General features: G+C 41.7%; 1 protein-coding gene and 1 long non-coding RNA gene across 7 annotated transcripts in view; one reads left to right on the top strand and one right to left on the bottom strand.

The window, feature by feature from the left end:
- AKAP7 (A-kinase anchoring protein 7) overlaps positions 1–26,038 on the top strand; it is a 162,672-nt gene that overhangs the window by 126,947 nt on the left and 9,687 nt on the right. The window lies entirely within an intron of this gene.
- Positions 3,710–7,121, bottom strand: LOC138849588 (uncharacterized). Its single transcript, XR_011388525.2, has 2 exons — positions 5,187–7,121; positions 3,710–4,832 (listed from the first exon to the last, which is right to left on the bottom strand). It is a non-coding gene; the product is annotated as an uncharacterized LOC138849588 (long non-coding RNA).

Here is a 26,038-nt window from a genome sequence, read left to right as displayed (position 1 = left end):
TAGATTGCAGGATTTCTTGGTAATTGTTCCTTGCTAATATTATATTCTATACTTTATGCTTACTTGCCCATTTTCAGAGGCAGTGCCAACAGGAAAGAATTAATGAAGTTGATGGAGTTCATTGTAAGAATGTTTCCCACAGGCTCTGCATTTCAGTGAGGGATCTTTTATTTGGAAGCCAAAAATGTGAGTGTTAACTCACGATGGCAGCTAGCAGGGTGGAAATCAGAAGAGAAGTAGGCAAGATTAGTTGCTGGGGCTAGTGAGATTGTGATGTATGAGTATACTTCCAGATTCGTGGAAAAACATGTCAAAGGTAACTTTATTTTGGTACAGACATTTTTGAAGTTCCTTCATAACTCCTTTTTTAATATACATTTTTCATGAACTTTATGTATGGATTTCAAATTTTATGCACCATAGTAAACTTACCTTTGAATTCCATTTTTCTTGAACTTTTAAAAATACCCTCATATGTAGATACCATGTCAGACAATCTGTGTGTTCCACCTGCAAAAACTGTCTACTTTGCAACAACAAACCAAAACTTTATCATGAATTTCCCTGATTTAAAGATGAAGATAGTTTCATAATGGTTAACATCTGGGATTCAAACTCATGTCTGCTGATTATGAAGTTTTTGTTTCTTTTCTACTTTAAATAATTAAAAAAATCCTTTCTGGAAGGCAGTTGTACCAGTTATATTAGAAGTCCAAAACAGTACATATTCTAAAATTTGTGATAGAACATGTGATACTTTATAGATTTAAAATGTTTTAAATTTATTTGATAGGCAAAGAGTCAGGAGGTAGGCAGAGAGGGATACAGACAGAGGTAGAACTCCCATCTACTAGTCACTCCCTAACTGCTCAGCGTGGCTGAGGCAGAAGCCAGGAGCCAAGAATGCAATCCAGGTCCCCCTTATGGGTGGCAGGAACTCAATTACTTGAGCCAGCACTGCTGTCTCCCAGGGTCTGCATTAGCAGGAAGCTGGAGGCAGAAGATGGAGTTTGGAACTGAACCCAGGATACTTGTATCGTTTTATGGGGTACAGTGTAATCGTTTGACACACCCACAGGGTATACCAGTCAAGCCAGGCAACCACCCTTTCATTCTTCTATCCTTTCATTCCTCTCCTCAAGCTCTTTCTATTGTATATAATTATGTATATATAATGATAATGAACCTTATTGTAACCTATGGCCACCCCACTGCACTGTGTAATGCTTGTTACTGCTGTCTGTTTTGGTACCTGTTGTCTGACCTCCCTCTACCCCCCTCTCTTACCCTCCTCAGCCTGTAATAGTCACTATTCCAGGTTCAGATCAACTATTTTAAACTTATACATATGAGGGAGAACATATGGTTTTGTCTTTCTGGCTTATTACTTAGCATAATGATCTCCATTTCCATCCATTTAGCAGTACATGTCAGGATTTTATTCCTTTCTTGGGGCTGAATAATACTCCATTGCATCTGTACCACACTGTCTGTATCTGCTCGTCTGTCGATGGACACCTAGGTAGACTCTATATCTTGGCTGTTGGTGAAAAGTGCCGCCGTGGTGAACAGGGGAGTGCAGCAGATTTTAACACTCACTGCACTAGGGTTGATGACTGGCAATGTCAGGGGTTACTCACTCCCTTCAATAAAGGGTCTTTACTGTAAACATTTCTTTCTTTTAACAAAGAAGTCATATGTAGGGTAATTGGTAACTGGTAATTATCAGATTCTTATTTCCTTTGCTATTTGATCACAAAATCATGTAATGTTCTGAAGAGGAACCTAGTATTTCAGCTGCTCTGTTTTTGGAGAGAGAAACCGAGAGCCCGGGGAAGACCCAGGGCTTGTCCAGTGTTTCCCAGATGCTGAGGGGCAGTGTTAGAGCCAGAAAGGACTTCACCCTGTGTCTCTCCTCCAGTGTTCAGTATATGTTCCAGCTTCTGATGTCATCTTTTTTAAGGATTATTGGCCACTTTTTTTGTTTCCTAATCTTAATATGGCTTATATGTTGCTTTTAGGACTGTTTAAATTCATATACAAAAATCTTATTTTATACTTCAAGACATATGCCTGTATCCACTCATGTTGAGGAATTTGAAAGGGAATAATTTAACAGTATAAAGTTGTTATTGATTTACAAGTTGGTAAGTTGTGAAGAAACAAATCTGATTATAAAACATACAATATTCACTTAATGATCGAATGTAGTAACCTCTTTGCATCAAGGCAAAACAAGCATTGATTTTAAATAGCTTGAAAAATTGAAAGTAATTTAAAGATAGGTAACATTTCAAATATCGGTTTTAATTACATGGGTAGACTTGCCAGTTTTATTTGATCAAATATTTTCCTTTTATTACATAGATCTTCATAGTATTTCTTATTTTGGGAAATTGGAGTACATGATCCACAGAAATAACTTACATTACTTGGCACATTCTAAAATACTCTTAAACTTGTACATCAAAAGGGAGGAGATGTACAATTTAGGACATGCTCAAGCTGACTTGCCCCAAATAGTGGAGTTAGAAATGTGCTAGGGGATTCCAATACAATCCCATCAAAGTGGCATGTACCAATGCCATCTCACTAGACCAAGTGATCAATTTCAGTTCACAATTGATCATACTGATAGGTCTAAGAGTCAAAGGGATCACATAAACAAGACTAGTGTCTGCTAATACTAACTGATAGAATAAAAAATGGAGAGAACAATTCAACATGGGAAGCGGGATAACAGCAGACTCATAGAATGGCAGATGTCCTAAACAGCACTCTGGCCTCAGAATCAGCCCTTAAGGCATTTGGATCTGTATGACGAGCCCATGAGAGTATTTTAGGCATGGAAAGCCAAGACACTCTGACAAAAACAACAACCACCACCAAACACTAAATGAAAGATCTCTGCAAGTGAGATCCCAGTGGAAAGAACAGGTCATCAAAGAAGGAGGTACCTTTCTCTGAAGGGAGGAGAGAACTTCCACTTTGACTATGACCTTGTCTAAATAAGATTGAAGTCGGCAAACTCAAAAGGCTTCCATAGCCTTGGAAACTCATGACAAGAGCCTAGGGAGATTGCTGATGCCATAAACAAGAGTGTCAAATTGTTAAGTCAACAACAGGAGTCACTGTGTACTTACTCCTCATGTAGGATCTCTGTCCTTAATGTGTTGTTCAATGTGAATTAATGCTATAAGTAGTACTGAAACAGTATTTTACACTTTGTGTTCTGTGTGGGTGCCAACTGACGAAATCTTTACTTAATATATGCTAAATTGATCTTCTGTATATAAAGATAATTGAAAATGAATCTTGATGTGAATGGAATGGAGAGGGAGCAGGAGGTGGGAGGGTTGTGAGTGGGAGGGAAGTTATGGGGGGGAAAACCATTATAATCCATAAACTGTACTTTGGAATTTTATATTTACTAAGTAAAAGTTAAAAAAAATTCTCCCTATTGAAAGTATACTCTGGTTCTTTTCCACTTCTTAATGGGAGCTTTAAAAAATGCAACACCCAGAATTTATAAAATTGACTTTTAGTCTTGCAAAGTGCATACTTGTTTTGTTTGAATGAGTGAGTGTGACTGTGGTTGTAGTGTGTTCAGAGCCATTTGGAGTTGACATCATCATCCAGTTCCCTCTCCGGTAAACAGGTGTGTGTGCACCTCCATAAAAAGTGGAGGAATAAAATAATTTAGCTGGAATTTCTGGTACCAAGAGCGATCTTTTATTCTTACACTGTCATAAAGCAAGATTTTGGACAATTACATGCAATTTACAAACTTCATGTCAGGAAGTTCAGAATCCATTGTGTCTAAAAATGGGTTGTTTTGCTGTGCCTGAATTTGCTCAATTAATTACCTTGTGGCTTCTTTGAAAAGAGATGCCGGTATCCCCGATGTTTTTCCTAGTGGTGCCTCTGGGCTTAAGGGATTTTCTAGGCTGCTGACATACTTGATGGTACAGTTTCAAAATTCATAGTGTGGATTCATGCTTTAGTAGGGGAACAAGGCAGCATTTTGAAAGCAGGTATTTACCTTTCAAAGACAGGCTGTCGAGTGCCAGTATCAGCTGACAGTGCCTGACCCCTGTTTCCCTGTCACTTCCATGGCCCGTGCACTTCGTTAGGTGGTAAAAGGTGCTTCACACAAGTTGTGCTTCCCGTGTTCTGCTGGCTTGGGTTCGCCGCAAAACCAAGCAACCAAAAATTCTGGCCAGAAAAGAAAGCTCTTCCTCTTTAAATAGCAGACAGAAAATAACGGGCTTTTCCTCCGATCTGAATTTCCATGTGTAATCGCAACATTCGTCCGTGGGAGAAAGGACTCTGTGTTACCTTCTCAAAGACGCACGCGGAGAGCGGCACAGTGCACGTGGCACGGCGGATCTGAGGCTGGAGCTCAGAGCTGTGAGAGAATCCGGCGAGCCTCGGGCCCCTTTTCCCACCGATCACCGGTCCCGGAGCACTTGCGTGCGGCTGGAGGACCGGGAGGCGGAGTCTTTTTTGGTCGCCGCGGCGAGCTCCCTTCTCCAGTCTCTCTCCTGGCTGTGCATTGGCTCCTGCAGCTCCCTGTGCTGCTCCTGGGAGAGGAACAGGCGGCGTGTGCTCGCAGATCGCGGTGCAGCTGCAGCTTTGCTTCGGGTGCCCTCGGAGAAGAGAACACCGGGAGAGAAAGCCAGCTCCAGTGCCATGGGCCAGCTCTGCTGCTTTCCTTTCTCGAGAGCGGAGGAGAAGATCTGTAAGTGTGCTGGGTCCTGTGCACAAGCCTCAGTGCTCGACTCTTTTCCACTATTTGGCGTGGTGCCTTCTTCGGGGTAGTTGTGGTTTTTCTAATGGAAATGATAGAATCATCAGCTGTGATTTCTAAGGCGCATTTCTTAAAAAGACTGGCAGGTGTGTAGTTATAAATTAACAGTCAAAGTACAGTGACTCAATAGGTAGGCGACTTTGAAAAGAGAATCCCGAGCACTCGTTTCTGATTTTCTCCTGGTGGCATTCTAGCAGCACATTTTTATCACACTATCTAGAGTCAGAGTTTAGTTCTGAGTTTATTTTTAAAATCCCTGCATTCAATTTGCTATGTAAAGCCAGGCTTCATCTTTCTTATCTGAAACAGGCAGATTTTCAGAGAATGCTCAACAGTAACACGTAGAGAAGGAAAGGCAGTTCCAGAAATTGCATACCTTACACACTTGCAGGTATTTTCGTGGGTCCTCAGGTGTAAATAAAAGATCTGTGATGCCTTCTGGACTCCAGCGGGATCCTCATTGACTATTGTAGAATGAATGTTAGGCAGATTCCACATCTGATTATGGCCTGAAAAGGGAACCTCAACTGGTGATATTTGCATTAAGATTACCCCCTCCCCCACCTTGCTGGCTTGTTATAGTTTAGCTTTGTTCAGTAAAATAACTGGCATTTTAACTTGTGTGCTGGATAGAATTTGCCTTTCATGAGTTGCCCCAGAATACTGAATTTTTACTTCCTTTTCATGAAAATGTTTCCAGTCATCCTTGCTGAGTTGGCGGCCACATTTCTGTCACATCAGTGCTTGATTCTAATTTAAGTAGCTCCATGGAATTCCATGATATCTGGTTCATTTACTCAGAGAGCCACATCTGGCTTATATTTCCTGCTACTGGTGCCTTGGGAAACTAGCCAGGGCAGGTTTCAATACATTAATACCCATCCTATACCCTGTCTCTTGGGAAGTAAATTGTATTACCCAAGAAGTCTTTGGGGAATGCTTGGGCATAAGCGTTAGAAGACTTTGGAGCATGTGATTGTTAACACAGCTCAATAAACTGCGCTCTAAATTTTACTCGAGAAATGATAGAGAACAGTATGGTCTTACAACCCGACATGACCTCACAAGAGAGTCATTCACTGGCTAACAGGGAGCATTTGGCATTCATTTGGAAGCTCCGAACTTCTCAGGTGCTTGTCAGAAAGATTTATGTGTAGTTCCTGCAGATTTTGGTTGATTCGTTCATTTCTTGGGGAACCTCCCTATCTGAAAAGGCTTGGCAGGGAGAAGTGCCCAGGGAGAGTGAATTGTTCCTCTCCCTTCTCCACCTCCTGGTCCACTGCTTCTGATTTCACCTTGGAGACCTCTCCCTCAGTTCTGCTTCTCTTCCTCCCTTGCCTATAAGCAATTTTCTTGGCTGCCTCTGGAGAAGTCAAGTTTCTCTTCAGTGATGAATTTGCTCCTTTCTGTCTTTCTTATCTAGGGCTATTGGGGAGCAAAGTCTTGCTTCCTCATATTGATTGACAGCAAGTGGTGTAGACTGCTTTTTTGTTTTCACTTTCTCAAATTCTAGACTTCCAAAAGAGAAAATGAAGACAAGACAGAGTCTAAAGCAGAATCCTCCCACAGAAGCACAAATGGTAGTTAGAATCAGTGCCTTTGTGTTCTGTGCTCAAACTCCTCTGCTGACCCCTGGTCTTTTCTCCCTATGTTCTTCTATCTTTGATTTTTTAGTATTTTGCTGTTTTTCTCCTCCTAGTTTGGTCCACACTGTTCACACACCATCTGTGCACATGTGCATGCACACACACACATTTTATACTGTGTAGAGCTGTTGGCTGATGCTGTGTTTAATTTCTCTGCTACAGGATGGCTTGAAGAGAAGCTTCTATGTCAGTCCATTGTATTCTGCTGGTAATATATGCTTAGGATTACTTATAAAGGGGCATTTTAGACAGTAGCAGGGAAGGGAAGTCATTGTCCCACACACCTCAGGAAGCATGTAAATTAGCAGCTACTTGGAGGTGTCCAGTCCATAAGTTGTGTTGATGACCAGTGAAAGAATCCACAGCAGACATTGAAGAGGGCCCACCATTTTTCTGGTGTTGTTGCTGGGTTGTGCAGTAGCCTCCTGGGTCTTCCTTATCTTTGTGTCCCCAGCTACGGAGTAGCTGTGTTCACTTGCTCCAGGCCATGTACTCTGTGAGCTGCTACCAGGGGCAGAGCACAGAAAGGTAACAACAGGCCATGCCCTGCTGATTCTGCTGTAAAGGGTGGTGGGCCTGGACTGTTTCTTGCAAGGGGAGCTCAAAGAATGGAGAATTTAATTGGTTTTTGGTGAAAGTTAAAATGTGTGGGTATCATTCTTAAAACACAGGTGAGGTGGAAGGCTCATCCCCTGCCGTCCTCCAGAGGTACAGCCAGGATGTCTACAGATGGCCGAGTGGTAAGAGCCAAGGGACACTTGCTGTCTTACCCTCCTTCTGCCCTCTGGTGGTGGTGGTAGATAGAATGAATTTTAATCTAACTGATTTCTAAGCAATATAGAGTTCATCTACTGATCGCAGACAAAATGATCTTTTAATCAATTGTTGGTGCATGGGCCCTACTTTGTGTAGAAAGGTAACTGGATGCAAAGCCAGAGAGCTCGATAATGGGGTGACCAGTCAAATACAGCAGAGCTCATCATGGTCGATTTACCAGGCAATGCGGCAAAATACAGTGAGATCCTTTTTTTTTTTTTTTTAAGGTTTATTTCTTTTAATGTATTTGAAAGTCGGGGTTATGGGAGGAGAATGAGCATATGTATGTACACTTTTCCATCTGCTAGTTTACGTCCTCAAATACCCGCAACAGCCAGGGCTGGGCGGGGCTGAAGCCAGGAGCTCAGAACTCAATCCAAGTCTCCCACAAGGGTGGCAGGGACCCAAGTACTTGAGCCCTCATCTTCTGCCTCCTGGGGTGTACATTAGTAGAAAGCTGGATCAGAAATCTGGGACTTGATCCCAGGCACTCTGATACAGGATATGGGCATCCAAAGTAGCAGCTTAACCCGCTGTGCCAGAATGCCTGTTCCATCCCTTTTTGTTTGCATCCCAGCAGGTGAATGGTTTTCTAAACTACACTTTTTTTGACCACAGCAAATAGAATAGAGTAACAGTAAATACATGGTTCCTGGAAGATTGTACTCTTACCTATTGCTACACAGAAACATGCTGAGCTTTAAAAATTGCCATAAATATTGAAGGATTGACACATACTGTAGGAATTCCCCAGTATAGTTTTTGCTAAACTGATTTCTCAAATAAGCAAAATCAGAGCTGACTGAAAGGGATGCCCATGAACAGAAATGTTCTTGCACAGGCATAGTGACCATTGTGGTTTATCTCACTAAATAACCCTGCAAAGAAAATTTAATAACCAGATATCTCTGTAACTAATTAGAAAATGTTTGTTGCTGTTTCCAAATGCAGATTTTCCCATTTTGAAGTCATTGTTTTCATACAGAGCTAGTGAATGCCCAAAGATGAGCCAAACTCCTTCATGAGATAGTCAGTCTCCTGTCACTACAAGTATTTTTTTTTAATTTGTTTATTTGAAAGGCAGAGAGAGAGTGTGTGTGTGTGTGTGTGTGTGGGGAGCAGGAGACTTTTCATTCTCTGGTTTACTCTCTAAATGCCCCCAACAACCAAGGCTGGGCCAGGTCAAATTTAAGAGCTCAGAACTCAATCTGAATCTCCCACGTGGGTGGCAGGGACCCAGCTACTTCACTCATTACCTGTTGCCTCCCAGGGTACGTGTTAGCAAGATGCTGGAATTGGAAGTGTAGCTGAGACTTGAACACAGGAACTCCAGTATTCGACACAAGCATCCCAAGTGGCATCTAAATAGCCAGGCCAAACTACCACCCCCATTACAAGTGTTCAAATATAGGGAATCCCCACCTAGGATGTTGTAAGAATGAGCCCACTAGTCATTAGGTACATAGACAGTTCAGTTACTTTCTAGTGTTGATATTCTGTGATGCTGAAAATAAAATATTAGTGTAAGTCTGTGTAGGAAAAGATAGATGTTTTAATTTTATACTTAGGCTGGCGCCGTGGCTCACTTGGCTAATCTCTGCCTGTAGTGCCAGCACCCCGGGTTCTAGTCCTGGTTGGGGCGCCAGATTCTGTCCCAGATTCTCTTCCAGTCCAGCTCTCTGCTGTGGCCCGGGAGGGCAGTGGAGGATGGCCCAGGTCCTTGGGCCTTGCACCCACATAGGATACCAGGAGGAAGCACCTGGCTCCTGGCTTTGGATCAGTGCAGCGTGTTGGCTGTAGCGGCCATTTGAGGGGTGAACCAACGGAAAAGGAAGACCTTTCTCTTTGTCTGTCTCTCTCACTGTCTAACTCTTCCTGTCAAAAAAAATGTTACAATACAGTCATTTTGGGTGGGTGAATTACTAAGATCACTTACAAAATTCATTTCATAAATTAAGTCAACTCTCAAGGTCATTTCTCATGATGAGGAATTTGATGGTGCTCTATCAATATGTAAGTTGGGTATGCAAGGTGAGTTTCATTTCTGGTGAATACTATAATCACCAACCTTACCAACAGAGTTGCACTTTTTCAGTTACCATCAGGAAGTCTACATGTAGATTTTCTAAGTCTTCAGAAGGCTTTCTAAAGCTATAGACTTTTGCTTGGCTTTTTTCCTTTGCATGAAAGATATGCTGACTTTGTGGTTATCTTTGATGTATCTGCTTTGTGTTTTCACATGGATTTTAAGCACCCTGTTCTCAGGACCCATTGCCATATACCTCTCTAAGCCGTACTCTATTAGTTTCTTACCCAGAGAAGGCACATTCTGAATACCTGGCAGTGAGCAGAGTGACACATCTATCCTGTTAAGTCATGACTTTGAGAGAACAGGAGTATGCATGAGCCTATTAGAGAACAGAATTTGGAATGAGTGGTTCATATTAGAAGCATAAAGAGCCTTGCAGCAGAGAAACATTTGAACAGGTCTCACTTTGGCCTGGGACCCAAAGACAGTGGACAGGGAGCGTCCTGTTGGTGGACAGTAACATCAGTTTTCCTTCTTGGCCAGTATAAAGGCACTTGCACACGGGGTCACAGCAGCACATCAGTTCTTTTTTTCTTTTTAAAGATTTATATATTTATTTGAAAGTCAGAGTTACACACACACAGAGAGAAGAAAGAGGCAGAGAGAGAGAGACAGAGAGAGAGAGAGAGAGAGGTCTTCCATCCGCTGGTTCACTACTCAGTTGGCCGCAATGGCTGAAGCTGCACTGATCAGGAGCCAGGAGCTTCCTCTGGATCTCTCATAAGGATGCAGGGGCCCAAGGACTTGGGCCATCCTCTACTGCTTTCCCAGGCCATAGCAGAAAGCTGGATCAGAAGTGGAACACCTAGGTCTTGAACTGGTGCCCATATGGCTCCTGCAGTGCCAGCTTTACCTGCTAGGCCACAGAGTCGGCCCTGCACACCAGTTCTGCTGCTGCCTGATGAGGACACAGCCCGTGGCTTGGTGTGCAGTGCTTCCTGTGCAGAGAGCACAGGCCTGGGAGCATGGAGACCTGGGTGACAAACCCCGCTCTGCTACTATCATCCAGGCTGGTTCTGGGTAAGCTTCTATCCCTTTTTTTTTTTTTTTTTTTTTTTGCCAGGCAGAGTTATACAGAGAGAGAGTTATAGACAGTGAGAGAGACAGAGAAAGGTCTTCCTTCCGTTGGTTCACCCCCCAAATGGCTGCTACAGCCGGCGCGCTGCGCTGATCCGAAGTTAGGAGCCGGTGCTTCCTCCTGGTCTCCCATGCAGGTGCAGGGCCCAAGCACTTGGATCATCCTCCACTGCCTTTCCAGGCCACAGCAGAGAGCTGGACTGGAAGAGGAGCAACGGGGACAGAATCCGGTGCCCAGACCGGGACTAGAACCCAGGGTGCCGGCGCCGCAGGTGGAGGATTAGCCTAGTGAGCCACAGTGCTGGCCTTCTATCCCTCTTTGGGCCTTAATTCCTGAGAGTCAAGGAACGTGGATTCAATTATGATTTTGAAATTTTTCATTCTCCTGCCTCTCCTCCTTTTGCTCCTTAGAACTAAAGGTTTAGGGAATAGAAGAATGAGTTATGTGGATGTGATGCATTTCTTTACATTGCTTCCTCTTCCTTCTCCTGGTCTGTCTCCTTCCCTTGCTCTCCCCCACTTTTTAAATTATCAAATGCTTCCGGTGTGCCAGGTACTATGTTGGGATTAGCTTCACCATACCCCTGGGCTGTGCCATCTAATGGGGAGTCGTTGAAAGCCGAAGTCCTTCAGGAACTCCCTGGAGCCAGGAGCTGACAGGAGGCTGGGATCTCAGGCAGCTCAGTGACTGAAGCAGAGAAGCCATTGGTAGTGCATGTAACCCGAGACTGCACTTCTCATAAGGTCCCTATGGGTGATACTGTGGTGGCAGTTGTAAACCATTTAGCCATGGACACTGAAGAGCAGTTTTCTCTTCTTAGACAATGTGTACCCATGAGATTTCTTTCCAAATGAAGAAACATTAGAGCAAATGCCAGTATTTAGGATTCTTATCTTACCACCCTGGCTTCTTCTGTTAATTCATGGGCCATGTGGTTACTGTCCTTACTTTTGTTGTTGTTCTCACAGTTTCCTAGAATTGACCTGGGTTCCACCATCAAATGCTGACTGATTTTCACTGGGTAGAACAAGGTTGTAGAACTGTTCCCATCCCCTGGTAGAGCCACTGGGGAGTCATTGCCAGGTGCTCAGTCCTCTAGCCATGGGAAGTAACCTATCCTGTATCTTTCCTGGGAGCCGAGTTAAAAAAGGAGCAAGGAGTCCGATGCACATGAGGATTTGGGTTAACCAAAAAAGGCTTTTCATCCTTACTCCTTCCCAAGGCATTTGATTAAGAATGTCTTACTAAGAACAAGTTAGCCCAAGTGCTCTTAGGAAGTATTTGTAGTGAAATAATAAATTAAGAAACAGTAATGACAGCCCCCAAACAATCTAATGGAGGAGTTTCAGGCATTAGACTCAGGCTAGTAAGATTCTTTGAGGACATCTGGTAAATTACTTCCTGTAGATATTTGCCTTCTTTTTAATTTTGGCCACACTTAATATGCAGGTCCTTGACAGACTTACGACACCCAAAGGAAGAAATGTGAAAGAGCCTTAAAACTCTGTCGTGTGGTAGAAAAACCGAGGGTTGGGGAAATGGCCGATGCTGTGCTGGGCGTATCATTGATTCAGTAAATATATAATTTCTCTGCAACAAGTAAAGAGTGGTAATTGCATAGCCATAGCCATAGTCAGAGTGAGCTTGGCAGGACTGTGGCTTATTTACAACATACCCGAAGGAGGGAACAAATGGGACTTAGGTCTTCAGACCTTGAATTGTTTTGTAGACTGCAGCATTGATCAACACAGCATCCTTTCCTTTCCTTCGGGGGCTTGTAGTCCCTCCACCTCGTTTTGGGCTCCTATCAGAATGCCTCACTTCTTTCTCTAGGAGAGACACATGGTCCAATCGAAGTCAACCACAGTCTTCCTTTTGGGGTGTGAGCAGAAACAATGCAAGCAGAAGCCTGCTTGTTGGTGGGAGTGCTGGGGAGTCCTGTGCGTGAAGCCAGTGCAGTAGAGAGCAAGCCTCTGAGAGGAGCGGGAAATTTTGAGCCAGTCCTGATAAGTGTTTGAGTGTCTGCGATCAGCCACGCTCAGGACCTTCTCCACTGCATGAAGCAATAAATCCTTCCCTTTTCTTTTGGTTAAACTTGCTTGAGTTAAATTTTTGTCAACTGCAACCAATGGCTTTATATAAGTAGAAATAAAACCTCATTTCTGCCAAACTGACTCCTAAGGTGACTTTGAATACATAATTAAAACACTCTTATTTGTTGCAGAGGAATTATATTTATTATATGCCAAGCTCCGGTGTATGTTCTGGAATGAATATTATCAAGCCTAGCAAAGAGGCTAAGCTCTCTGAGTTCTTCTGAACCTTCATGTTCCATTGTAGTTGCAGTGAAATTTGGCCCAATCAAGAGCTGCTGTGAGAGTAGTTGAGTTCACTTCAGTTAATATTGTTGAAGCCAGCATATTGGGAATCTCTGAGCCAGGTGTCTGGAAGGTACAATGATGAGTAACACATGGTCTCTCTTGTTGGCTTTTCTTTAAGAAAAAAAGAAAAGAAAAGAAAAAATTTTTTTGACATGACTGTTGAAATCTGTTTGGATCCCAAGGTTTATTATCCTCTGAGCAGAAAAAGCCAAAATACAGGCTCTTAATGTTTTCAGGCTATGAAGCCAAGCCACACCCCTATCTGCCAGGGAAGATACAGGGCTAAGTTGGTAAATTACCACCCACATTGGAGGCTACCTTGAGTTCCTATCTCAGGCGGAGTTTACGACTTGACAAGAGCAAACACAGTTTCTGCCACAAACATTTTGGCAAATAAAGGGCACATAACAGGCACTGATTATGTCAGAGTTACAAATTAACAGACCTTGGAACCTATTGAAGCATTTGTTTCAGTTGCATAGTAAAGCTCTTTGCCCTTAGCAAATAGTCATAGACAAACCCTGAACTGTATGATGAAAATATAAGGTAATTGCAGCTTTACCTTAAATTCTGTGCTAACCAGATGTAAATGTTCATTTTATTAAAGGCTGAATTAAAGTCATGTAAGGCTTATAATTTCCTGTTTCTATACATTGCACCAAAACCTTATGCAAATTAGGGACATTTATTAAAAGAAGATGTATATACTGGAAAATTATAAAAAATTTTAAAAAATTATAAGGCTGTTCTGTATCAGGGAGAAAATGACATGCAAATGAGATACTTGGAGTAGATGGAGGGCGCTCACGCGGCCTGTAGGGAGAGGGAAGAAGGAGTCTGAGGAAAAGGGTGTTCCACTTGTGACTGCGCCCTTCCCCCACCTCGCCTCTGATTAAGTGGTCAGATAGTTGTTGGCATTTGCCTCGTGAATTACATCAGGCTTTAATTTGGTATCTTACGTCCGACTGTTAGAGCAAAAATAAAAATCACATTTTCTCAGCATTTTAAATGTTCAGCTAAAGTGAGTCATAAAGTGCATCCTCTTCAGGGTTTTGATTGATGGTTCCAGTAGCTAATAAACTGACAAGCAGATGATTTGTGAATCTGAGACTTTCCACTAGGTCTGTCATAGTCAGACCATATTGAGAGCTCGGCTCACAAGCAGAAATGTTTCCTGAGGGAGGCCCACCTGGTGAGGAACCTGGAAAGCACATCACATCACCAGAGGAAGGCCACATGACTCAGGCTGCCGAGCGCGCATGAGCGAAGGCGAAGACTGCGCTGTCTGGAATGATTTAGAGGGTTCTTTAAGGTGGAAGGGAGAGAAGAAGGGGGACATAAGGACAGGGAGTATTAGTTTTCACGGAGCGCATTTTGGTGGTCTTCGAAGTCAGATGATAAAAAATACATTAAACCTGTAATGTTTTAATTATGTTTGCAATAAGGCTTGTTTTAAAAGGGAACAGAACTGAAATGCATTCCTAAAACATGGACATTATCCTGGTCAGATTTTGCATTAATACTTCATAATACATTACCTGAAAGGGTATCTCTAAAAATATATATATGTATTTTACACATATATGTATGTATATATGTATTTTTTTTTTTTGACAGGCAGAGTGGACAGTGAGAGAGAGACAGAGAGAAAGGTCTTCCTTTTGCCGTTGGTTCACCCTCCAATGGCCGCCGCGGCCAGCGCACCGTGCTGATCCAATGGCAGGAGCCAGGTACTTATCCTGGTCTCCCATGGGGTGCAGGGCCCAAGTACTTGGGCCATCCTCCACTGCACTCCCTGGCCACAGCAGAGGGCTGGCCTGGAAGAGGAGCAACCGGGACAGAATCCGGCGCCCTGACCGGGACTAGAACCCGGTGTGCTGGTGCCGCAAGGTGGAGGATTAGCCTAGTGAGCCGCGGCACCGGCTGTCTAGGTACATTATTGAACCATCTATGCACCTCATAAATTTTGATTTTTCCCCCCTATCTTTCTCAATATTGTTTTTGTGATAACATTTTAAATTTACATGTCAGGGGATTGATACTCTACTAAATAATGAATTCAACAAATAAAAAGTAAATAGACTATAATTGAGCATATAGGCCAGGTGTATAAACAAAATTGAACTGAAGGCCAGTGCTGCGGCTCACTAGGCTAATCCTCCGCCTTGCGGCACCGGCACACTGGGTTCTAGTCCCGGTAGGGGCGCCGGATTCTGTCCCGGTTGCCCCTCTTCCAGACCAGCTCTCTGCTGTGGCCAGGGAGTGCAGTGGAGGATGGCCCAGGTCCTTGGGCCCTGCACCCCATGGGAGACCAGGATAAGTACCTGGCTCCCGGCTTCAGATCAGCATGATGCGCCGGCCTCAGCGTGCTGGCCACGGCGACCATTGGAGGGTGAACCAACGGCAAAGGAAGACCTTTCTCTCTGTCTCTCTCTCTCACTATCCACTCTGCTTGTCAAAAAAAAAAAAAAAAGAAGATGTTCGGCTCACTCATATAAATTAAATTTTCAAATAGTCACAAAATCATATAAAACTATAGTGGTATGTAATTCTTAAAAATTTTTTTAAGTCCTGCATAAAGTGAAATTTATAGCACTAAATGCCTGTATTTGACATTAAGAGTGATCTACAGCCAATTATGTAATGTTCCTCCTTGGAAACCAGAGATAAAAGAATAAATTGAACATAAAAAAATACAGGGTAGGATATAATAAAAATTAGCGCAGAAATCAATAGAATTTAAACCAGGGAAACAATTGAGAAAATCAATGAAACCAAAATCTTGTTCTTAAAAGACATCAATAACATTAACAAACCTTTAGCTAGTCTAACTAGGAAAAAAGAGAAAAGGTATAAATTACCAACTTTAGAAATGAAAGATATGTTATCACTACCAATTCTATGTATTTTAAAGATTTCTTATATATATATATATCTATCACTGGGTGTAACTTCTTATGTATACTACTGGGTATATCCTCAAAGATATAATTTTTAGTGGGACTTCATCTAAATTAGAGTTTGACAAAGATTTAAAACAAAGTTTGATTGATGCTTTATTTGCAAGAAAACTGGCATAGGTTTTCTTTTAATTTGAAAAATAAAAAAAAGATTTATTTTACTTATTTGAAAGCCAGAGTTAGAGATAAGGGGAGACAAAGAATCTTCCAATCACTGGTTCACTCCCAAAATATCCAGAGGTGGGTCAGACTGAAGCCAGGAGCCAAGAGCTTCTTCCAGTCTCCCACATGGGTGCAGGGGCTCAAGCACTTTAACATCTTCTGCTGCTTTCCTGGGTGCATTAGCAGGGAGCTGGATCAGAAGTGGAGCATCTGGGACTCAAACCATATCCCATATGCAATGCTGGTGTTGTAGGTGGTGGCTTTACCTGCTGTGCAACGATGATGGTCCTTCTTTTCTTTTTTTAAACAACTGGCAGTTGGTATGAGTGAGCCCTATAGATAATAAGCTAAGATCTATTCTAGTGTGTGATTGGCTTTGTCTAAAAAAATGCTAAGTATGGTACAGTAATTCAGATGAGTTGTTAGATGTTTCCAAGAAAACCTTCACTCATCAAGTAGCAAACTTAAAAAGAATAAACTTAAAAATGAATTAACCAACAGTTTATAAACATTTTATAAGTCATTCTTTTCAAGTTTGTTAAGCATACGTTCTGAAATAGTAGTCTGAAGACTGTTTCTTTAAAGCAATCCTCTCATTCTACGTTCATGATGTTCGCTGTCCATCAGTGACACAGGGGCACATTGGTGAGTTAGGTAGAGAGTTAAACTACAGCCAGGTGCAGGTTAGCATTTGGAATGAAAAGCCGCTCTCCTGGCTTCGAGGTCACAGGGAAACAAAGGCCCAGCTGCCAGGCGGCCGGGGCAGTGGCTAGATGTGCTAGAAGATCTGAGGGCTCCTGAGGATCTGGCAGCCAGTCCGAGCAGGCATCGGCTGTGGGATGAGTCAAGGAAGTGAGAGGTTAGATGCCCGGAGTTCACATCTTCAAGGCACATTCTTTTTTATGGTTTTCAGTCTTTAAAAACAAATTTATTTACTGATTTGTTTGAAAGGCAGAGAGACGGAGCTTCCATCCACAGGCACTGCCCAGATACCAGTACAGCTGGGGCTGGGTCAGGCTGAAGCCAGCAGCCTGGAATTCAATCTGAGTTTCCCACGTGGGTGGCAGGGACCCAGGCACTTAACCCAGGGTGTGCGTTAGTAGGAAGATGGAATTGGAAGTAGAGCCAGGACTCAGACCCAGGCACTCTGAAATGGAATATTGGAGTCCAAACAGGATCTTAATGTACAACAGGAGCAATTTATTGAGTGTTAATAATAAGACAAAGGTAGAAGTCACCCTTGTGGCTGACTTGTGGACGTTTGGTTTTCTCCATCTTCTTTCAGCTTCTGCCTTCAAAGCCTCTCCAGCTTCTCTCAGTAATGGGGCTGAGGCTTTCAGGTTTGTTTTTTTTTAAAGTGTGCTCTAGCCCTTTCTTCGCTTTTACTATATGCCAAGAAAGGATGGCCAAAGATGACTTTATCTCTTGATTTTTTTTAATGATTAATCATCTTACCTTCAAGTTTTTTTTTTTTTTTGATCCACTATTACCTGTTTTTATACTGCTGAACTGACTTTGATCTACAGATTGCTTAGTATTTACAAGGAAAATATAGTGACCAAACATTTCTTTGCACCTGGATTTTCATGATCAAGCTTTAAAAATTAGATTTTGGAAACTGTCAGAAAGAACAGATGAAGTTTAACCTATTTTATGTCTTTGCTAACCGAATGATTACAATGAAATTTTTGTAGTGTAAAATACATTCTGCATACTCATCCAAAAAGAGTTTGGTTTTGGATTAGTCATCTGAATAAGATGAGCTAGTTTTAATATAATTTTTAGAAATATTATTAAAATTAAAAAAATTTTATCCTGTGATATTTAAAGTATTTATGTTGCTGTTAGTTACACTGTAGTTATGCTTATATTTTAGACCCTCTCACTAAGCTTAATAGCTGGTTATTTACATCAAAACTAAAACAAAATAAAATCACTGGGTAGTGACACATCCAGTGTTTTCCTGCAACATAACTAGGAATGTTCTGAGACCCAAGCTTACATTTGTAAACATTAGCATTGTCCTCAAAATTGCATTTACATTAACACTGTTACCTCATAGGTGGGTTGGAATAAGTGATTCCATGGAGACAAGCCTTAATAATTTGTGTGCATCTCAGGATATGGGCGTGTATATTGACCATAATAGATGTTCAAGAAATGATGAGCGAACTTCTCGGTATGCATTCTGCAGACCTGCATGGACTCTCTCCCCTGGGTGTGCTTCCAGCCTCATCCTTGTCCTCTCTCCTACCTCATCAGTCATTACATACTAGAACAAGTTCTGCCGTTACCCAGCAAGCCAAGCTGGTCTTACTTTCCTGTTGGGCCAGTTCTACCCTGACCCACCTGAGTAACTCCAAATCACTGTACAAGACCTGGCTCAAGCTTCAGGAATAGGACACTATTTCGGGTATTTCCCCTCAGATAGGATTGGTCACTCTTCACTTACTCTATGTACAGCTCTCCTTTGGAGCATTGATGGTCTCTTACTTATTAGTTAACATGTGTTTTTTCTTTTTTAAAAGATGTATTATTTCATTTATTTGAAAGAGTTACAGAGAAAGGTAGAAAGAGAGAGGTCTTCCATCCGCTGGTTCACTCCCCAGATGGCCACAACGGCCAGAGCTGCGCCAATCCGAAGCCAGGAGCCAGGATCTTCTTCTGGGTCTCTCACGTGGGTGCTGGGGCCCAAGGATGTGGGCCATCTTCTACTGCTTTCCCAGGCCATAACAGAGAGCTGGAGTGGAAGAGGACCAGCCAGGTCTCGAACTGGCGCCCATACGGGATGCCGGCGCTTCAAGCCAGGGTGTTAACCCTCTGCGCCACAGCACCGGCCCCAGTTAACATGTGCTTTTACTTCTACTAAGTTGCGGGTTTCCTGAAAGCAGGGCCCATCATGAATTCATTTTTTTTTTATTCATAGCACAGTGCTTATTACAAGTAGAAGGTGGTCAGTGGATGTTTCTGGGAGGAAAGAGGGAGGGAAGGAAGAGAAGGAATGGTATGGCATTAGTCAGTGCCATTCTTGACTATGGAAAATCTCCATCTGAGAATGAAACCTGAATTAGTATTCTTTTCCAGTCAATTAGTCATTAACCTGTATGGCATTTTCCACACGTGTACTTCTTTTTCCTAGAATGAATGTCCTGTATAGTATTTGCTTGGGTGGGGGGTGTCCTGGATGAACTAAGCTTCCTGATTTCTAGTGAGAGAATTGTGAATCCCATCATGAAAGCTGTGTGAGTTTACACAATTTATGTGACCTCTTGAGTGTCATTGTTCTTTGGAAGAATAACTTATTTTACTTCATGAGATTAATGTGAGAACCAAATGAGATAACATTGCTGAAAGTACTTTTGAAAGACTATGGTGTGTTATGGAGAGCAGTAGAAGGAAGTATCTCTCTCATAGCTATTAGTGACTTGGAATTATGAAAGTTTTCCCAACCTGTGGTGCTTTCTGGCCTGGGCGTGTGCTTATTGCCCACAAGAGAGGTAAAGTGGTATCTACAATTTATGATTTATTTTACTAGATTAGATTGTTAACATTTATTATGCTGACCTACCTTGGTACACGTTGCCTTCATAACAGGAAATTGATCTTTATTTCTGCTTGAATCAACACTTGATCTAGAATAGAAGGAAAAATATATATTTCCATGAGCAGGTGTATTGGTCAAATAAGTGAAAATTAATTCTAGTTGTCATATTTTCCAATTCTATGTAAACTTTTATTAAAATAGATGACAATAAATTATGTGAGTATAATAATTTTAAGCCTTTAAGCGGTGTTTCCTTTTTTGGCCTACTTGTTTTACTGTCAGTCAAGAGCATGATTATTTGGAAATTTATGCTTGGGACATGGTTGAAACTACATGTTTGAAACTGCATTTATTTTTTCTCTGTTACACAAAGAAATCATTTTTGATGGTAGCTATACTTGTACTGGTTTTGCTGGGGGCCAGGACTTGGGTATGGGAGAACTGTTGCTCCCATCACTGCCCACAATGGCATGTCGGAATCAGTTGTGCATAAAGTGACTCAGAGTGGCATTCAGCAACCAATCAGGGATCTTGAGGAGTCTCTCTTCCAGCCTGAACAAATATAGGATCCAAAACTCAGGGAGGAAAACCCCCACAGGTTGCAACTTACGATATGTAAGAGCCAACAGGAACTGACAAACAATGCAAGGCAAAACAAAGGTCATTGAGCACAGTGCCCTGTGAAACAAATTTCAATGACAGAGTGATAGTGACCACTTGTCAATCATGCACTGGGTGTGCACTTAATGCATGTCTGGTACACTGAAGAGATGGAATAAAACTATCTGGGTCACATTCATTCTCAGAAACCACAGCAGGGGTGGGCATCTTGCCACAGCAGGGTAAACTGCCACTTGGACAGTGGCATCCAGTATCAAGTGCTGGTTTGAGACCTGGCTGCTCTGCTTCCAGTCTAGCATCCTGCTTATACATCTGGGAAGGCAATAGAGGATGCCCAATTGCTTGGGTCTCTGCAACCAGTGTAGGAGACCAGGATAAAGTTCTGGGCTCTTGGCTTCAGCCTGGCCCAGACCTGGCTGTTGTGGCCATTTAGGGAGTAAACTACAGGTTGGAACATTCTCTCTGTCTCTCTCTTTCTCTACCCCCTCCTACCCTTCCTTCTCTCCTTACCTCCCTTTCTTCCTCCATCCCTCCCTCTCTGTTGCTCAGCCTTTAAAATAAAAATAATGAATCTAAAAGAAATGCCACACTCGACTTCGTGAAAGTTATTTTTCAAATTTTATATTGAACACCACAGAAAAACATGATTGAAAAGGAAAGTAGCTGAGAATCTGAGATTTGCAGCAATGAGAGTACAGACCCTGCAGTTGAGATGTGTCTTTAGACAGAAGAACTGAGAAAGTCTTCCTTACAGTGCTTACAGCTAGCCACATGCTAACTGCCTAGAGTGACAGCAGATTCACATAGTGACCTCTGTAAAGGGGAGAATATTGTTCTCCTCAATATTTTAAAAATTATATACATTAAATATACGTTAAAATTCAATCTTCCTTGTACTCAATTCTGTTTCAGTCAGCACATATCACCACTCCCACAGACAAGACCAAACAACTCCATCATCCTCTAAAATTCTCTTGTGCCCTTTTGTAGTCAGCCCTGCCTTCCTGCCACTGCTGGCCCCTGGAACCACTAGTCTGTTGGCAGTCTAGTTTTGCCATTTCTAGAATATCCTAAAATGAAATCACACAGTATGCAGCCTTTAGAATGTGGTCATTTTCATATAGAAAAGTATAGAATCATCTGTATGGTTGCATATGTCTGTATTTTATTACTTTGTACTGAGTGTTTCCACCATGTGGACGTGCACAGCTCACTGACTCATTCACTAGTTGAAGGGTATTTGGGTGATTTCTAGTTTGGGGTAACTGAATAAAGCTTCCACAGACGTTCTGTATAGGTGTTTATGTGAGCACATGCTTTCTTTTCACTTACTTTCAAGACTAACTCCAAATGGAGATTGCTTAGTTACATGGTAAGAATATGACCAGCATTTTAAAACATTCCTAGTCTGTTTTTACAAAGTGATTATACCACGTTTGCATTGCCACTAGCAACAGGAGTCCCAATTCTTGCCAACACTTGTCTATCTTTTTAACTGACAAGTATCCTAGTGGGTATGTAGTGGAATCTCATTGTGACTTTAATTTGCATTTTGCTGGTGAGTAATAATGTTGAGTATGTTTTCACATATTTATCAGCAATCCATATACCTTTTGTGTAGTAACTGTTCCATTCTGTTGACCATTTTCATATTTGGTTGGTTGCTTTCTTACTAAGTTGTAAGAGTTCTTTCTGTATTCTGATTACATTAATAGGTCTATTTTCTCCTAATGTACAGGGTGCCTTTTTATTTTCTTAGCAGTGTCTTGAGAAAGAAAAAGTTCTATGTTTTAATGAAATGAGATTTATTATTTAAAAATGTACTTTGTGGTTTTTGTGTCCTAATTAAAAAATCTCTGCCAGATTCAGGATCACTAAGAAAATCTGTCTTTGTCTATGCACTTTACGTATTTAGCTCTTATATTATGTGTGTGGTCCATTTGGGGTTAATTTTTTATGTGGTGTGAAATCAGTGTTGAGATTCTTATTTTTAGCATATGAATATGTAATTATTCTAGTACTGTTTGTTTAAAAGATAATTCTTTCTTTTTTTGAATGGCTTTGATACCTTTGTGGAAAATCAGTTAGCCACATTTGAGTGAGTCTATTTCTGGATTTTCTGTTTTGTTTTATTGATCTATGTGCCTGTCTTTATATCAATATCACACTGTCTGTATATCTGTAGCTTCAGAGTCAGTCTTGAAGTCAAGTAGTTAAAGTCTTCCAACTTTGCTTAATTGTTCTGGCTGTTCTACTTATTTTGCATTTTTATGTAAAATTTTAGAACCAATATCAATTTCTACAGAAAATGCATGCTATTTTTTATTGCTATTGCTGTGTATTATAAAGCACTTAGGGGAGAATTGACATCATAACAATATTGAGTCTCTTGATCCATGAGTATAGTTTCTCCCTGCGTTTATTTAAGTCTTATTTAATTTCCCTTGAGAAGTTTTGCAATGGTTGTGTTTGCACACATTTCATTGAATTATCCCTAGGTATTTAGTATTTTATGCATTAAAATCATGTATTTTTAAAAAAATTCAGTTGTTTGGGGCTATACAGTGGTTGTAACTGTTGGCCTTACTAAACATATTTAAGTAGGTTCTTTAGGATTTCTGGGTAGATTATGATATAGTTTGTGAGTAGAGTCAGGTTTCTTCTTTTTTGACTTTTTTTGCCTAAATATAGTGCAATGCCAAACCATAGTGGTAAATGCAGACGTCTTGGGCTTGTTGCTGATTTTTGTGGGAATCATTCCATGTTTATCAGTCAACATGAAGTTAGCTAAAGGTTTCAAAGATGCTCTTTTGACCTGAGAATTCTTTACTTATTTATTTACTTAATGACACATGGAGAATCCTCTCATCCATTAGTTTATTCCCTAAATGCCCACTATGGGCAAGGCTGACCCCAGCCAAAGCTGGGAACCAGGAACTCAGGCCTGTTTCCCACATGGGTGACAGGAACTAAAATACTTGAGTGATCAACAGCTGCCTTCCAGGTTGTGTGTTAGCAGGAAGTTGGATTGGAAGTGGAAGAGCCAGGGCTTGAACCAGACTCTCTGATATGAGAGGTAGACATGACAAACAATGACTTAGCTACTACGCCAAATGCCTGTACAATGACCTAAGACGTCACTGCATGGGACACAGAGTTCTTTACCCTTACCTGATTTCTTGCTTTCTTTTCCCCACCCACCCACGGCTCTTTGAATTGTAGGCCAGTTCTGTGTAAGGACTTCTAGTCCTCCAAATATGTTGTGTATTTTCATGCTCTCTATGCATGCTCTTGCTTTGTTACACCCAGAAAACCTCGCTGCTCCCCTTCACTCTTTCCCCATGCTGAGAAACTTATTCACTGAGCTGAAATATCTCCCGTGTGGAACTGCTACCCCTTTCCAAGTCCACTGGACCTTGAACATACTGTATGACAGCATTCGGTATATTGTTCCATACTCACTTTTCTGTAGGCAGAGACCTTATCTTAATCATTCTTAGTACTTAGTAGTGGCACATAGTTGGTGCTTAATGGAGTATTTATTGAGAAAGTAAATGATAGGTATTTAGCAGAAATTGGGCTTGTTTTTCTTACAATAAGTTAAATACAGATTTAATCCTAGTTCACATATCAAATGTGCTAATAAAATAACTGCCACATTCTGAGATTCTACCAGGCACAGTGTTAGGCATTTTACATCCTTCATCTGTAATCCTTATAACATCAGTGCAAGGTGTGTTATCATCCTGATGATAATACAGCTTAGCCATGGAGAGGTTGTGGACAAGGCCATGCAGATAGAAGATGCCAAAACTCATAAGCATGTCATGCTTTTCCCTACTTGCACATACATTAGGACTTCTGTCATATCACCATCAGGACTTTCTAAGATTTATAATGAGACGTAACAACAGGAGTTTAATAGAGAGCCATGTGGATCATGTTATAAACTCAGAGAATCAATGTTACAGGCTAAAAAAGAGAAATGTCTCCAAGGGGCTATTAGGTGATATCAGGAAAAGGGAAGCAGGACAGTACTTACGCTGTTTGGTAAATAAACACCAGCAAATATGCTTCATCCCATCTTTGTTACAACTCTAGGAAAAGCACTCTTGAGAGTACAGTAATTATAGGAATCATCTTAAACCATGTGACTGGGCATTCCCGCCAGGATGTGCAGATCTGGAGGCTGGCTTCTGACAGAGACTTGGGGAACAATGGAAGGAAATGAAGACTCTGGGCGTGCCTGCACCCAAAGGCCTGGAGACTCGTAGCTGTTGGCACCACAGCTGTGGCTGGGGATGCCTGAATGGTCAGTGTGCCCACTCCGGCTGCCAGTTTGAAGGCCTTTGGGACCTCCTCTGTGCCTTGTTTCTGTCAAGGCTGCTCTGGATGCTCAGTTTAGCAGCCTCTACCCCTTCTCCTCTCCAGTTCAGAAGTGGCGTGGACAGAGGGATGGAGGGAGGTGCACGGTGTTCTCCAGAACCTGGGGGCTGTCCTTAGGTACATACAGCGTTGTCGTTTTTCTGCTTACTCCGTCCTACTGAATCCAGACTGAGACCTACAGAGGCATGGATCCTTCCCTTTTGATATTTATATTTTAGAAAATATTCTAAAACAGGGTTTTAGCATTTTAATTATATAATTTTCAGGTGTATCATATTTGGTATTTAACAAGAGAAAGGGAAACATTTATAGGCACTCTATTTCCTGGACTATTGAAGCGAATACAGTTGGCAGACAGAGTCCTGGGACAATGTCAGTTTAACTTGCTGACAGCGCCTGACCTATTTCAACTTTTCAGATTGCTGACAGGTTTGTATTTATTGCTGCTTTTCAGCTACTCAGATAAAAGGTGAGCTCAGTTTAAAAAAAAAACTTTACTTTTTTTAAAAGATTTATTTATTTATTTGGATGGCGGAGTTACAGAGAAGCAGAGGCAGAGAGAGAGAGAGAGAGAGAGGTCTTCAATCCACTGGTTCACTACCCAAATGGCCAGAGCCAGGCTGATCTGAAGCCAGGCGCTTATTCCGGGTCTCCCACACAGGTGCGGGGCCCAAGGACTTGGGCCATCTTCCACTGCTTTCCCAGGCCATAGCAGAGAGCTGGATCAGAAGAGGAGCAGCTAAGACTCGAGCTGGTGCCCATATGGGACACCGGCATTGCAGGCAGAGGCTTTACCCACTACACCATAGCACCGGCTCTAAAAAACGCTCTGAGGAGGACACAATTTTGCTTTGGGAAAAGGAAGTGCAAAGTTGTGCAAGTGATGATAAGCTGCTTGTCGAACCAAAGGCTAATTTTATAGTTGGGATGCGATCAAGTGAGAACTTTGAGTGTTTGGATGTTTTAATGTTCTCATCTTAATGTGGGTATACTCTCCCTTCTGGTCATTTCTTCTTTCTCCTAAAAAAGAAAAAGTAGTGTGATTTACTCTTTGTGGGGCAAATAGGCACCTAGATACTGGCAATGGTTGGGGGGGGGATGGTTTCCAGAGCCTTCCATATGTTATCAGTTAAGGTACTGTTGGGACAGTGCACACAACACACGTATCAGACTGGCTAAACCACATTAAAATTGACCTTAATTTATCCTAGTAGGTGTAAAATATTGTTGCTACCATGGAGGAATTCATTTATTTTCTTTTTTATAACCACAAAAATTAATTTTATTGCCATGCTGGATTGGTATTACAGACTGAATTACAAATGGGAACCATGGACTAATAGTGCAGCAGCTCTCACGGACCATGGAATTGCTTACTTGATGCTTGCTGAAAATTCTTAAGGCTGTTCTTCAAGGGACATAGTTGTTTTTAATAAGCTTAAAAATTTTTATTACCTTTTTGAAATTATACTTGTAATATTGTCCTAAGAAACATATCAAGGATAGTCTTGAGGTGACTTCTAAAGTAACAGTGTCAAAGACAAA

The sequence above is a fragment of the Oryctolagus cuniculus genome, chromosome 5 (assembly GCF_051225735.1).
Source record: "Oryctolagus cuniculus isolate XC-2025 breed Fujian yellow rabbit chromosome 5, ASM5122573v1, whole genome shotgun sequence".
Lineage (NCBI taxonomy): Eukaryota > Metazoa > Chordata > Mammalia > Lagomorpha > Leporidae > Oryctolagus > Oryctolagus cuniculus.
The sequence above is the reverse complement of the archived record's forward strand: the minus strand, read 5'-3'. Positions and strand labels throughout refer to the sequence as shown.